This window comes from Lepidochelys kempii, chromosome 9, assembly GCF_965140285.1.
Source record: "Lepidochelys kempii isolate rLepKem1 chromosome 9, rLepKem1.hap1, whole genome shotgun sequence".
Taxonomy (NCBI): Eukaryota; Metazoa; Chordata; order Testudines; family Cheloniidae; genus Lepidochelys; species Lepidochelys kempii.
Genome location: NC_136388.1, coordinates 16257504 through 16273350, shown reverse-complemented (window position 1 = coordinate 16273350; position 15847 = coordinate 16257504). Strand labels below are relative to the sequence as shown.

Sequence of the window (15847 nt, the reverse complement as noted above, 5' to 3'; positions counted from 1 at the left end):
GAAAGCCAAGGCAATTGTGTCTTAAGAATCCGCCTGCCTGTTTATCACTCAGGGTGAGAATTTGCTACTTTGTATCCTACCTATCTAGTGTGTCAAGCTTAGTTTGTGTGTTTTGTTTCATTTGCTTAGTAATCTGCTTTGTTCTGTTTGCTATCCCTTGAACCACTTAAAATCTGCCTTTTATAGTTAATAAAATTTGTTTGGTTTATTATTAAACCCAGTTTATGCAATTTCTAACGGGGTATGGGGGGGCAAGAAGTCATGCACATCTCTCCACACTGAGGAAGAGGGCGTATTTTTATTAGCTTGCGCTGTGCAGATTTTTCTATACAGTGCAAGACAGTATTATTTTGGGTTTATCTCCCAAAAGAGGTTTTCACGTGAGTGCTGGGGGAATCCTCTCACACAGAGCTGACTTCAATCTGTGGCTGCAGCTGCATGTGGCCCTACCTATGTGTGTGTGCTGCAAGAGGCTGGAGAGCCGAATTCAGCAAAACAGGGAGTGGGAACCCAGGCCAGTGGAGCAGCAGAGGCTCAGTGAAATCCTAGTACATCAGGTGGCATCCCAGAAGGGGGGTCCAACCCATCACACATATACATTGTACTTGCTTATGGATTATATGGCAGTTGTAATATGGTCCAGCGTATAGGGCAGCAGACTGGAAGTCAGGAGACTCTGATTTATTTCCAGCTGTGCTACGGACTTCTGTGTCTCACTACCACAATCACTTTGCCCCGATTTCTTGTAGCCTTAGTATGGTGATAAAACACACTGACCCACTACTCTGAGATTTATGGTGCTCAGTATTAATATAATTATCAATATTGCTAATATAAAGCATCTAGAAAACATGAAGAATACTTTTAGCCAAATTTAGGTATTTTGTTTCATTCTACAGGGGTGAAAAGCACATATAGATTAGACAGAACTGTGAAAACTGAAAGCAGCTATGTACAGTATAGGAATAAAGGTAGCATCAAATCTTTACATATTACTAACCCTTATGGTGACAACTAACACTTTCTACAGCATTAGTCAGTAACCACATCCTGTGCAAAGCAAACTTGCAAACTTAAGTGTAAACACCTGAAAATTAGAAATATGACTTCAAAGACTGTTAATATTCCAGCAGTGTGTCCGAGCTTGTTTTAATAGGGTTTGTTGTCATGGAACAGCGTAACTGGTCTGGATCTATGCAGAAAATAGTGTAAGATCAGCAAACATGCTCCTTTTGACAGAAGAGGAAGAATTTATTTCAGTTCAGACTAGGCCCAAATACAGCATGAGAAGAAGTGTCTAACTTGGGTCAAGTGCTAAAACTGCTTAGTGGGTACTGTGCACTTCCCTATACAGGTTACAAGTTGTTACCCAGATCTCAACATGAACCAAGAACTTGAGAAAGAATATGTCCCATGGTGCTGGAGAAATGGTCACAGGCCAATTCTACAAAAACCAAGATGAGAATCATTTACTTCCTTTAGAACCAAGGTAGCTGTCCCAGGTTCTGTTTAGAGCCTGACAAAGCCAAACAGATTTTTGGGTCCCCTGAGTTCAAGAGAAGCGGTGTTCTAATCCCTTGGATCATGGAAGGAGAGCAAGAAAAGGACTGGACCTACCTTAGACAAGGTTGATGTCAGTTGCTGCTACATCTTCTCTCTAAGGACCTGATTAAAAGCCAACTGAAACCAATGGAAAGAATCTCACTGATTTATGTGGGCTCTGGATTAGGCCCTAAGACTGAGAGAAGAAAGGGGTGAGGTGTTGAGGATTCCTCAAACAAACTGCAAAGACAGATACCCAGAGGGCATCTCTTGGGTGATGAGAGGGACAGTGCAAGTCTACTTCACAGTAGTCTTAGAGAAATACTGTAAATTGAATTTTAAATGCTTATCCTGTATACAATCCTGGTTTATGCTGTAAAATGCATGTGCATTGCCACTCCTCTTATTATTCCATTTTTTAAAACTGCCAGTATTGTTGCTGTGTATCAAATTTGCTTCTCCTTTACATTAACATCAGTGTAAGCAAACTTTGACACTATTTTATTTCTGGGAAGCTGCCATTTACATGGAATTTCTCTCACCTCCTTCTCCAGACTCTTCCAGCCAGATGCCTAGCTTGTAACCCCTTCCACTCCCCAACCCAGGCAGCTGGCAACAACCTTTGCTCAGGAGGGAGAAAGCAAGGACTGCTCAGGCAGTTTGTAGGACAGAAGAACTAGGCAACAGAGCTCCTGAGGCAGTTAACTTACCCTTCAACTTTACAGTAAAGTGAGCTCTTTGCAGGAGCAAGGTCCACCCACATGAAACTCATTGCAGGATGTGTGCCTTGGTCAGTTTCCAAGAACAGTGAAGTTTCTCACATTCCCTTCCTCTTTGCCTGGACTCTTATAGACTCGTAGACTTTAAGGCCATAAGGGATCACCATGATCATCTAGTCTGACCTCCTGCACATTGCAGGACACAGAACCTCACCCACCCACTCCTGTAGTAGCCCTATAACCTCTGGCTGAGTTACCAAAGTCCTCAGATCTCTATTTAAAGACTTCAAGTTATAAAGAATCCACCAGTTACTCTAGTTCAAACCTGCAAGTGACCCATGCCCCACACCACAAAGGAAGGGGAAAAACCTCTAGGGTTTCTGCCAATCTGAGCACTGTCCCAGAAAGTGACACCCCACAGCTCCTATCAAATCTCCCTAAAACATCAATAAACTTCTCCCCTCCAGCCGGGCATGCTGAATGGTTCTCTCCACCTCTTTGAACCAAGTATCTGACTTGCCTTGTGAGGTCACTTCAGCTTCCTTTGCTGTTCTTGAGAAGTGAACAACTGTGCTCTTTGGGTGTTTTGTTTTAAGACACCCCTCCCCCCAAAACCCTGTTAATTTGTACTTTGCAGTATGTAGGTCCCTTCAGAGGCAGTGTAGAGCATGGCTGTCACGAAAAATGGCAGGCTTCCTTCTGTGAGATCAGGACCACTCACAGGCACAGCAAGGTTGGAGCTTGCACAGGAATTTCTTGACTAACATTTATTACAGTTGAAGTTTAGCAATGTGTGTCGAGACTTTTATAAAAAACACACAGTTCTGTATAATCTTTGATTGAAAAACACTGGAGTTTTCTTTTAAATCATTGTTAGAACTGAGACCCTGCATTCCTCTCCCATGTAATGCTGCACATGTTAATCAAAAACTCTACATGCATCTTCATGTAGTCTTGGTAGGATGTATTTCCCCCCTTCTGGGACCCGCAGGGATGTAATGCAGGCAAGAGATTGAACCAGAAAAAGCAACAGAGGTATGTGGTCTGCATTAAATCCTACTTTCCTGCCCCATGGGACTTTCCCTCTGGGCTTCTCTCAGCCTTCCTATTCCCCAGCAACAGCAAAATGGTTGCCAGTCAGTGTCTACAAACTGCAGAGTAAAAATTAACAGGGAAGGGTGTCTTTTTTTTTTTTAAATACACCAAAGAACACAGTTGCTTCCATTTCTAGGTACCCAACCTGAGGCACACGCTTTGCACATGTGAAGAAATCAAGCCCTATCACTTGCACGACTTCATCTTTCATTGACTGCTTAGTACCTCTGAAAGTAAAACCCTAGAGGATAAATGCTCAGCACCCGCAATCAGGGACAGATTTTTGGAAGAGCTCAAAAGCGACTAGCCATATTTAGTGTGGGAGCTAGCAAGGGCTCAACTCTTTTGAAAAATCAGACCCTATTTGCCTGAAGTTGGGCACTCAAAAATAGAGGCACCAGCAATCACAGACTATTTTGAAACATAGGTCTAAAGGACTTACAACTTTGTGGCATAGCCAGGGGTAGAAGCCAGAATTCCACTTTGAATACTTCCTCAGCTACAGCCTATCTCTGACATTTGCCAAGTCTCCCACTTCCCACCCCAATTCCCCCTGAGATCAATGGGCGTTGGAGAGGATTCTACACCTATCACAATTTCTATCTTCCTCCCATTAAAATCCATGGGAGCATTGACTCTGACTTTGTTAGGATTTGCCTCAGGCCTTTCAATCAGGCTTTTTTTATTTCAAGGCCTTGAAATAAATGACAGAACCAAGGGCCTGCTCCTCCTCCCACTGAACTCAATGGGGAAAACTCCTGTTGACTTAGCTGGCTCCTGTTCCCATTGCAAACCACACTGCCCTTACCTCCAGTCTTTGGAATAAATAATGTAATTATAATTCTGTTATGCAGTCTAACACAGACATATACAGGGGCATGTCCAGCTAGAGGCCTGAAGAATTAGGCAAAGGGGCATATACTGTTTGCTAAAGAAATTTGAATAAAGTTGGGACCAGGATCATTATAAAATAACTGTTGAACCCCATTCCTGTGGCTACATAATCTCTTGGATTGCTAATATACTACGTTATTTCTGCACTCAGAAATGAAGGTAATCTGCACTTTATAAGTATTATTACTATATTCAGTTCTCATTTATAGTAATCTGCTTTTTAACATGTTTATTATTCTCCACCTCTGGTTGAATTCTATACGCATGTTATCTGTTGTAGCCTTTTCTCTTTAACACTTCAGACAGACTACTAAACCCATCTGGTAGCAGCTTTTTAAAATCTGTATTCAAGTGAATTCCTATCCTAGCTCATCATATCTTTGGAGGCCCACGATCATGACAAAGGAATATCCGATACGTTGACAAATACGCATTTCATAGTGGAAAATGCAAGCACTAGCTTTTCTCCAGCTGCCTGTAAGTGACAAGCTAAGTGCAAATTCTCCTCAGATCTCTGTGGTAGCATTCCACTTCGATCTTTTGCCCTCCCTGCATATGCTCAATCTCCCAAATGATGACAATTGATCCATACTTCTAGTGGGAGCAGAATCCCAAAGCAGAGCAGTACTGTGCAGATCTGAGATGAGAATTTTGCCCTAAGTCTTTACTGTGAACATGATCTTGGAAAATGTCAAGTACGTTTAATCATCCTAGTTTCTCTGCTTGTGTGGATGACAGAGAGATACCAGAACAGAGTGAAAGTAATTTTTAAGAATACTTTTATTCCCCACCCCCTCCCACACACACACTTTGTGGAGTTATGTTATCAACTCTCACCAACATATGTAGGGTTGGGCCGGCACAGTATTTAGATGGGAGCTATCCAAGGAACTCAGTAAATCCTCCAAGGAATTCAAAACTCCGCATGCTGCAGGAAGTGGTGTGGTGTTTCAGTGGGCAGCGCTCACTAGAGTAAGTCAGTACTGAGTCAATTTCGAAGATGGTGGCTGGGGGATTTTGTGTTGCTGGAGATGCAGGTAGTTTAAATAAAACGGATTCTGGCTACCTGTAGTCACTGAAGAAGAGGTCGTTTGGGGGGGAAATAAGCGCTGTGAGCAGCCTGACCTAATTCTATCTTGAGTAAATGTCATTCTGCCTACTCAAATCCCCTGATAGTTTCAATTTTATATGATATGCTTCAAATGCCCTAAACTGTATAATGTTGCTGTGCACTGTTTAAAAACAGCTGCCATGTTGCAGTTCAAAGAGAGTTGCATTTCAGTAGTGCATCAGCTGTTATATTTTAGGTGTAGATAAAGAAACAGAGGATAATAGAGGGAGATGTATGTCAACCACGGGCCAGAAATTCCATATGGCTTTACAAAGCCTCACTCATGGGAGGAAAGAGTCCCCCTGAAGTCTATGGGGCTACCCATATGAGTAATAACTGCTTATGTGAGTAAGGGCTGGCAGGATTAGCTCTCATGAGAGGTTAAAAAAAGCTTTTAAATACTTAGGTTTCTAAGATGGTAACAAAACCATCCTCCAATCACACTCCCCAAAATAAGCCAGTTTGCAAGCTTCACTCATGTTGAAATAGTCAGTTTTACTTCCCATCTTTCACTGGTATATATAGATATACCACTGCACTGCATCATGATCCACCTGATGATGTAAAAACAAACCAAACAAAAAAACCCCAAGCAGCTCTGCCGCGCCCTCCCCCCCTCCCCACTTCCCTAAGCTTTTTATTTTGTCCCCTGATTTTCTGTCAATGCTTATTTGGGTATAAACCCAAATCTCAACATCAAGTTTATTCAAGTGTGACCTTCAAAGCTGTCTTAATCAAAAACTAAGCATTCATCTGTGCATAAATTAATGCTCCTAATTACCTTCAAAATGTTATCCCAACTATCACTAACTTAATAATGTCATGTCAATATGCAGAAGTAACTCTAATTTCTGTGAATGTGGAAGACAACAAAGTCAGATTTTAAAGGTTGTGTGGCAGCACATTAGAAAAATGTTGGTAAGTTTCCATAAGTAATACACTTCAGCTGATTCATTCAAGCGTTTTAGACCAAGGCATTCTGGATATTACCTTTATTCAGTACAAATATTGGCTGAAGTAAGGTACAACTCAAAGAGGTCACTGCTGGTATAAATGAAAAGTGACCTTGTTCGAACAGCAAATAACAGAAATTGTCAGGGTGAAACACAGGGTGCTGTCCCTTTGTGCAGGGGTGAATTTCATTTTCACAGGAAAAGATAGGGGGTCACTTCACAATCATACAATAAAGGGCCTGATCCTTCAGTTAATATTCAGGAAAAACTCACATTTTTAAGCAATTGGGAGTTTCGCCTGTGTAAAAACCACCACCAGTGTCCCAACGCTCTTATATACCATTTTTCATCCATGGATCTCAAAGTACTTTATAAAGAGAGTTATATCTTTATCTCTATTTTCCATTGGGAAACTAAAGCACAGAAGAGTTAAGAGACTTCCCAAAGGTCAGCCCAGCAATAGAGTCAGGAACAGAATCCAGGTCTGCGGAGTCCTACCCACTCGGCCACACTGCCAAAGAGCTACATGACTTGTTTAGGAGGTTTTAAGCCCATATCTAAATGAGCAGGGTGAAACTCACCTTCAGGCAGAAGTTTAGCACAAGGCCTATGTGCCATTTAAGTCCCACTTTAAGCCCCAAAACAAACATTGCTCATACATACTATGAATTTCACAGCTACTAGGCTCACTCATCTACTGTCTGGTACTACACACACAAATTATTCCCCTGTATTAAAATGGGCCAGACTCAATGCCTACTGAAGTCAATGGAAGAACGAAATGGGGTATGTGTATACTGCAACTGAAGGTTTTAATCTAGCCAACATGGCTAACAATATAAGTGAAGACATGGAGGCATGGGCTTCAAGTCCGGCTGTGCAAGCCTACCCAGGACCCTGAGTATGTCCTGACATTGCTAGCCCATGCTGCCACATGTTCACTGGTATTTTTAGCTACGCCAGCAGTGTAGACATACGCTTAGAAAAAGACAGACTTCAAAGCCAGGCATGGCATAGCTACTCGGGAAGATATGATATCACATCTACTTCCCAAGCACACTGTTCAGCTTCCAAAGTCCCAACCCAATACATAATTCTAATACTGGGAAATTTAAGGAAAACATTTTTGTGTTCCCCAGTTAGGGCCTCAACTTGAAACCCCTGAGGTTCAGCTACCATTTGGTTGTTATTTTATGATGCCTGAGGGCATGTACAAGGTTACTGATAATTGAACATAGGAATAAGAGTGCTCTCACATAAATTGTCTACTTGCATAACTATCTGAAGATTTCTGTAGTGTAACTGAGAAAAGATCAGAAATCCCTCCCTTCCACCATTCAGAGAAAATGAACTAATACATAATCCAAATACACTATGTTTTTAACTCAATTCTAGAAGGCCTCAATAAGGAGAGAGAAAATAGCTGAACAAAAGTCATCTTAAAAAGGTCAACAACTTTAGATTTGGCTGGACTGGAGTCTCCAGGAAAGTTAAAAGTAATTTTCTTCCTTTAAGTTTTTGCTTGAAGCTAAAATAACCAATGGAATGAAACCTAACTCCTGTCATTTTTATGGACCATTTGTCTCTTTGAAATGTTATCTTTAAAAGTATATCCTTGAACCCTTTAAATCCAATCAACAAAGGTTCTCCCCCACAACCCCCCAAAATTAGAATGGCATGTTCCAATTTTTGCCAGGTGAGAAATAATCAATTACTTCTCCCACGTTATCACACTGTTCACTCTACCTCTACCTTTGTGCTTATACGCAGCTTAACAAATGGGGCTCCAATCCGATTAAGGGTCTTGTCTCAGGGTGAGCTGCACCTTTAAGTAGGATTCTGGTCCCTGCTCTGACCTGTGCCCAGTTTCCCTCCAGATCAATGGAGTTCTGGGACTTGTAGTCCAGGAGCCATTAGAGTTGTAGGCCTGACAGCAAGTCCTGCTGAGAGAGGAAATGGTATAAATGCAAGCCCTTGTATGTTGCAGGGAGAGCAGAGGAAGCAGGGAGGCTTGTGACATACTTGTGAGCCACTCTATCACATGACTGCTCCCCCAGGTTATTGAGGCATCAAAACATCACTGTATATTGCAGCCATTCAAGCCCTATCCAGATATGAGGTGAGGTATGAGCAGGGTGACCAAATGTCCTGATTTTATAGGGATAGTCCCGATATTTGGAGCTTTCTCTTATATAGGCACCTATTATCCCTCACCCCCTGTCCTGGTTTTTCACACTTGCTATCTGGTCACCCTAGGTATGAGATTCTGCCCTCAGTTACCTGATGTGATTGTAAATGAGGAGAGAATTGACTGGGAGTTACGCCTACAGAATTGGGCATATTTCGCATGAAACCACAGTATGAATCCCGCCATGCAGAAAACCTGCAGAGAGGAAGAGAGATGTGCAGAGGGGGAAAGATCTCATCTCATCTGAAAATATTCAGATATTGATATTTGATAGCATTATAAAACTATATTCAGTAAGTATCACCACTGCTACAATACACTAGTGTTGACAAATTATAATTTCATTGTGAAGTGCAAGGTAAAGTGCTAGGACATGCATCTTCACTGTCACAGAGCATTAAATTAGAACATTTGACAGAGCACAACATAATTTGTTCTTGGCTTTTACAAATTCAATCTGGGAACAATTATATATTTAGCCTTTAGTAGGAAAGCATCCTATTAAAAAACCCTAAAATGGCTAAAATGCTTGATGAAATAAAAATAAAATACTTAAATATTTACCTAGGAGTATACTGGGCCTTTTGTTTTTGTCAGAAAATTAGCTGGTCTCCAAGATAAACCATTTTGTTTTAAGGAGCACTCTAGTCTTCTCCACTTAGTTTACAACTCTCTTAATGTTTGCATGACATAAATCTGAGTTTGAGGAAATCAATTAAAGCATCAGATACTCTAAATATCAGATAAGGTAAGGGAAAAAAGAGTCAGATAATAGAACGTGAAGTTTTAAAATGTTTTTTTTTTGCAAAGAGCAAAATGAGGATTCAATAAAAAAAAAAAATCAGGGGCCAAATCCTATTTTCCTTACTTTTGCTTTATTGATTTCCAACAGAACTTAAAGCAAGCCTGGTTTAACTTTATGAGTGCATTCTGCTCCGCTCCTGCTTTTTCATGTCACGGAAACTGGTTCAGATTCTACTGGCTGCATATTCACTGTGCCATTTATTGGAGTTCCCTCCACCAACACCTTCACAGTCCTGTGCAACAGTTTATTTACAATATCCCCCTGTGTGTTCAGCCTCCTTCTTGGGACCTGAGAAGAGGTCTCCTTTCCCTAGACTCAACTAGCTTTCTTCCTCTCCTCCTCCTGTATTTCTTTCCTGTGCCTCTATCACTCTGGAGCTGGTGGGCTCATTAGCTAGTGATACTGGTGGGTTGGATGTACCAATTACCTTTAATTATCCCAATCAGTTTTCTCCAGGAACCAACTGGTGTCAGAGTGACCAGAGTTCAGGCTTCCCTGTTAACTCCCTGCACTCTATCACACAGCGTGACACAACACCCACTGAGATGTGGTGCATCTGAAAGGGGCGGGGTCAGGAGGCAAGAGAGGTGAAATCCAGTCAATTCATGCAAATATATTCGTTCAAATCAAAGCTGCAGAAAACCTGAGAACGACAATTCATCACATGGCAAGGTCTAGGCAAAATATGCCGATAGTTGAGTAATATGAGGAAGGGCAGGCACTGTTTTCTGCTTAAAAAGCAGCAGATTATTTCACTTTATTATTAAAGAGCTCTACAAACCTGGGACTGATCCTGTTCCCACTGGCAGTTTTGTCACTGACTTCAGTGACAGCAGGCTAAGATCCTTTGGTAACCATCTTTCTGCAAAATGCTGCAGTGCAATTTCTGCCATTGCATTTTTAGTGATTTTGTGCCCTTCCGCTCTGGCTTTTTGGAAACCACAAGAGAAAGCATATTCTGAGTAGCACATTTCAGAGCCACCATGTGCTTGGAAGAGGGGCTCATATTGGACAAAAAATGAGCAAAATGTGGCAATTTTGGGTGGGTTCATAATAAAGTGTAGGTGTGTACCTATTGGGGGGAGGCACGAATGAAAAAATATAGCACATTTTGAGTAGGTTTTCCTTTTGTTTCAAGTGTTTTGCACTCTTCTGACTATTCTGTATAATATCTCCTTTAAGCACTTCATACATTGCTTAGTGAGAGCCTCCTGGTTCAGCAAGGTACGTTAAGCACTTGCCTAGCTTTATCCACATAAACAGTCCCATTGTGTTTAATGGGACTATGCAGATACTTAAGCATCTTCCTGAATCAGAGCCCAGGAATGCAACTGCTTCCACTAACTGGTCAGGAGCAGTCCTGACCCACCACCAACGCAGTTGTGGCAGGCCAAGGACGCAGTGGGACTCATGTGTTTCCATTATAAAAGAGATAGGAGAGTCCATGCATGGGGAATAGACCCTTTTTGTGCTGTAGAACATTGTTTGAAGGGGAAAAAGCTTATGCTCAAATAAATTTGTTCGTCTCTAAGGTGCCACAAGGACTCCTCATTCTTTTTTCTCCAAATAATGTCCTTTTGCCAATAGATTCTTAAATTAAGAGTCCTACTGGGGTTGTCCAGTCATGTACCATTTCCATCAGACTGGAATGCATTCTCTGTGGATAGCATCATGCCATATAATGCAGGGTTCATAGAATCATAGAATAGGGTTGTTTTAATTGAAGCACTTCAGTAACAGGAAACTAAAATCCATGAGAAAGGACGGGACATAAAGTACAGCCACCCTAAACCTTATTTACTAGCACACTGGGCATTTCTGAAATATATTTTCTCTCTCCCCATTTGAACAGGAGTAAGTTAGTTGTTTGCTTGAACAAGGCTTTCTCTCCTATCAATCTGACACTGTCCCCTTGGGGTACTCAGGAGAAAGAGAGAGATCCGTATTGAATAGGAGAACTGCAGATTTTCATCATACTTGCATATTCCTCACATTTCCCATTCTTTCCCGCTCTTATTTAAGAAGTCAAATAAATCCTTGGAAACCATCCAAAAACAAAAGCACAACTTTTTTTTTTTTTTTTTTTTTAACCAAGACAGTTTTGTTTTTTTAAACTCACTGGTTTTTATTACTCTTTTAGTTGGGCCTGTACAGTCTTAGCTTTCAGAGAAGCATCAAAGCTGGAAGCCTATAAATCCTCTCCCAGCACAGAAAGCTGTAATTGCAAAAGACCAGGCTAATGCTCCATGTCGACGGAACAAGGCTGACCTTTAGAGTGAAGTGTTTCTAATCCTCTGTATCAATCCAAAATATGATCAGAAGCATACAAATCAGGGGCGAGCTCGAATTCCATTACTGCAGCTCTACAAGAGATTTGACATTAAATAAAGAAGGGCAGGATTATTAGATTAGTGAACTAAATCGTTAAATTAGCATATTTATACAGCATCAGAAATAACACTGTTTATAGCACGGAGGTGAGCATGACCACCATGAAATGCATCCCCTATTTCTGCACTTCCATTTATTTTGCACCTTTCATCTCCTCACCTGGACTCTCATTCTCCCATATTCAGTAAAAATTCAAATTAAGAAGAACCACCACCTAACCCTGCCTCTTGCCAACAAGGAAGGAAGAGACAGGGAGATCGCTGCTGTTTGCTCTTACTTTTGGGAAGCACAGTGATGGGCACCAATATACGGTGTAGCCTTGATCAACAGGAAGTAGCACTGACTCCAGCCTTCTAAACCCCTAAGCAACTTCCAAAGAGGATTTCAAGATAATCACCATTAATTTGTTGTTTGTGGTAGCATCCACAGTGTGCTAGGTGCTTTCCAGATACACAAGGAGGAATGGTCCCTGCCCCGAAGAGCTCCCAGTCTGGGGAGTAGATGTACAGACAGGCAAACAGAAGTACAAGAAGGGAAACAACAAAAAGGATGTTTTATACAGATCAACATAATTCACACACAAGACAGGCAGCACAGCAGAAGTGGTTTTTTTCAAAAGGAACTTAAAAATGCAAAGCATCTGGGCCTTGCAGATAAATTCAAGGAGGTCACATGGTGACCATCGGTGATCTTCCTGAAAACACCATCCTAGCCACTATGGATGTAGAAGCCCTCTACACCAACATTCCACACAAAGATGGACTACAATCCATCAGGAACAGTATCCCCGATAATGTCACGGCAAACCTGGTGGCTGAACTTTGTGACTTTGTCCTCACCCATAACTATTTCACATTTGGGACAACGTATACCTTCAAATCAGCGGCACTGCTATAGGTACCTGCATGGCCCCACAGTATGCCAACATTTTTGTGGCTGACTTAGAACAACGCTTCCTCAGCTCTCGTCCCCTAATGCCCCTACTCTACTTGCGCTACATTGATGACATCTTCATCATCTGGACCCATGCAAAAGAAGCCCTTGAGCAATTCCACCATGATTTCAACAATTTCCATCCCACCATCAACCTCAGCCTGGACCAGTCCACACAAGAGATCCACTTCCTGGACACTACGGTGCTAATAAGCGATGGTCACATAAACACCACCCTATACCAGAAACCTACTGACCGCTATGCCTACCTACATGCCTCCAGCTTTTATCCAGACCACACCACATGATCCATTGTCTACAGCCCAGCTCTACGATACAACCGCATTTGCTTCAACCCCTCAGACAGAGACAAACACCTACAAGATCTCTATCAAGCATTCTTAAAACTACAATACCCACCTGCTGAAGTGAAGAAACAGATTGACAGAGCCAGAAAAGTACCCAGAAGTTACCTAATACAGGACAGGCCCAACAAAGAAAATAACAGAACACCACTAGCCATCACCTTCAGCCCCCAACTAAAACCTCTCCAATGCATCATCAAGGATCTACAACCTATCCTAAAGGATGACCCATCACTCTCACAGATCTTGGGAGACAGGCCAGTCCTTGCTTACAGACAGCCCCCCAACCTGAAGCAAATACTCACCAGCAACCACACACCACACAACAGAACCACTAACCCTGGAACCTATCCCTGCAACAAAGCCTGTTGCCAACTGTGTCCACATATCTATTCAGGAGACACCATCATAGGGCCTAATCACATCAGCCACACTATCAGAGGTTCGTTCACCTGCACATCTACCAATGTGATATATGCCATCATGTGCCAGAATGCCCCTCTGCCATGTATATTGGTCAAACTGGACAGTCTCTATGTAAAAGAATAAATGGACACAAATCAGACGTCAAGAATTATAACATTCAAAAACCAGTCGGAGAACACTTCAGTCTCTCTGGTCACTCGATTACAGAGCTAAAAGTGGCAATTCTTCAACAAAAATCTTCAAAAACAGACTCCAATGAGAGATTGCTGAATTGGAATTAATTTGCAAACTGGATACAATTAACTTAGGCTTGAATAGAGACTGGGAGTGGATGGGTCATTACACAAAGTAAGACTGTTTCCCCATGTTTATTCTCCCCCACCCCCCACCGTTCCTCAGACATTCTTGTCAACTGCTGGAAATGGCCCATCTTGATTATCACTACAAAAGGTTCTCCCCCCCCCCCCCCGCTCTCCTGCTGGTAATAGCTCACCTTACCTGATCACTCTTGTTACAGTGTGTATGGTAACACCCATTGTTTCATGTTCTCTGCGTATATAAATCTCCCCACTGTATTTTCCACTGAATGCGTCCGATGAAGTGAGCTGTAGCTCACGAAAGCTTATGCTCAAATATATTTGTTAGTCTCTAAGGTGCCACAAGTACTCCTTTTCTTTTTGCGGATACAAACTAACACGGCTGCTACTCTGAAACATGGAAGAAAGACGCTGATAGAGGCACTCCCTAGCTGTCTAAGGGCCATATATACCAACCAGACTAGGTGGAGTTTCTCATTCCATCCTTGAAAATGAATAAGGGATGGGCAGCTGTTTAACTGCCCTTACCTCAGCAGGATGGTGTTTTCTCCTCAGTGTGTTCAGCTTTTCTATGGACAAAGAGCTCAGGTTGGCCATACTGCTCCTACTGGGTCTGTGCTCAGGTTACTCCATAAATCTTAACAAATACAATCAGTTTTTTATATGTAAGTCATGCACTGGGGGCTTCAGAACTCAATGCCGATAAATTATTCCAAGTACCCAAGAGATTCTCGACAGCTCCTTCCCACAGTGTTCCATATCATCTGCTTTCCCAAGTGTATTCGAGTCCTCAGATGTTTCCCCTTTTTTGTAGGTAGAAAATGTCAGTCGAGGAAGAGATTTTAAACCATTACAGAACTGCAAATTTCTGTAAATAGCTGTTCCAAATGTAACTTATTATCCCTTCAAAACGTACCTTCAGGAATCAAGAGGAGATGTAAAAACTCTTCTTTCTTACTGGGGGTATTGCTGTAGTACAATGTATTCAAACTTAGACACGGTTACCAATAATGCCATGTGTATAAGAAAGAATAACTTGCACAACGGAATAAAGTAGTTTTTGTTCTCAGATGAGAACTGTAACTGTAGACTGTATTTCATATCATCTCACCTACTGTGCATTGTAAGTAATTATATGTAACGGAATTAAGGAGATTTATATAGCACCAATGTGGGGCTTTATTAATACATGGGAAGACAAGGTCACTGCCCAAACGTAGTTTAACGTCTAAACTGGAGTAGATACAACCTGAAAGATAACGGATCAGGCACAAGAGTGTGAAGCAGACACTGCTGGAGAGTAGACTACTGTTGGAAGGCAAGTGTAAAGGAGGGTGATACAAGGAGCTATCTGTAGGGTTTCTTTGCACATGGGAAAAAGCGAGGATGGTCCAGGTATAGGGAGCACTGTGGGAAAAATGTACAGTGCCTGAGCAGACAAAGCCCATTCCCGCTCTCGCTGTCTCTCTATTGATTTTCAGGGGAGTATGATTGGTCATGAAGGAGGAGAGCAAAGGGGTAGCAGGTGAAAGATTTTCAGCTAGTCCCTTGAAATCTCTCCCCTCCCCACAAAGTCTCTCTAGCTGCTTCATAGTGCAGTCTTCAACTGTACCCTCCAATAGATGCAAAAGGGAATTTACAAATGACGTTGCGGTCATTAGATGAGCTGAGTGGGGCTAGTATTGCAAACTGCCTGCCAAGGAGGAAGGAAAGAGTACAGTTGAAGACTGCATTATGAAGCAGCCAGACTATTACCTGTCCAAAACACTTTGCTATAGCTATGTTACCTGGGACAAAGCATGCTGGTTAGCATACACCTTCACCTCTCTTCACACCCCCTCCCTAGCACCGTTCTGGTTCCAGAGCCTTCATAATTCCACCCCCTTCCTTTTGCCTTTGGTTTCAGTCTCCTAGGCTTCTCTCCCTTATTATTGTATTATCTCTCCCTCTCTTATTATTGTACATAATAAATGAAAAAAACCAAGCACTTTCTGCAAGTAAAACCAGGCAGTACAGTCTGTTCTCAATAACATTAGTTCATGTTATTACCACCCTTTAACACTCCCTCAGTGCTTCTGTTTCATTTCACCAACTATTCAGTATCACAG

General features: G+C 42.0%; 1 protein-coding gene across 14 annotated transcripts in view; it reads right to left on the bottom strand.

The window, feature by feature from the left end:
- The window catches only part of TNIK (TRAF2 and NCK interacting kinase), a 308730-nt gene that overhangs the window by 142018 nt on the left and 150865 nt on the right, over positions 1-15847 (bottom strand). The window contains exon 1 of one of the 14 annotated variants that reach the window (XM_073359392.2): positions 11576-11626. The exons of the other annotated variants lie outside the window; for them this stretch is intronic. The gene's annotated coding sequence lies outside the window, so the exon portion shown is untranslated. Of the gene's footprint in view, positions 1-11575; positions 11627-15847 lie in introns of those variants that run through there. 14 annotated transcript variants of the gene reach the window in all.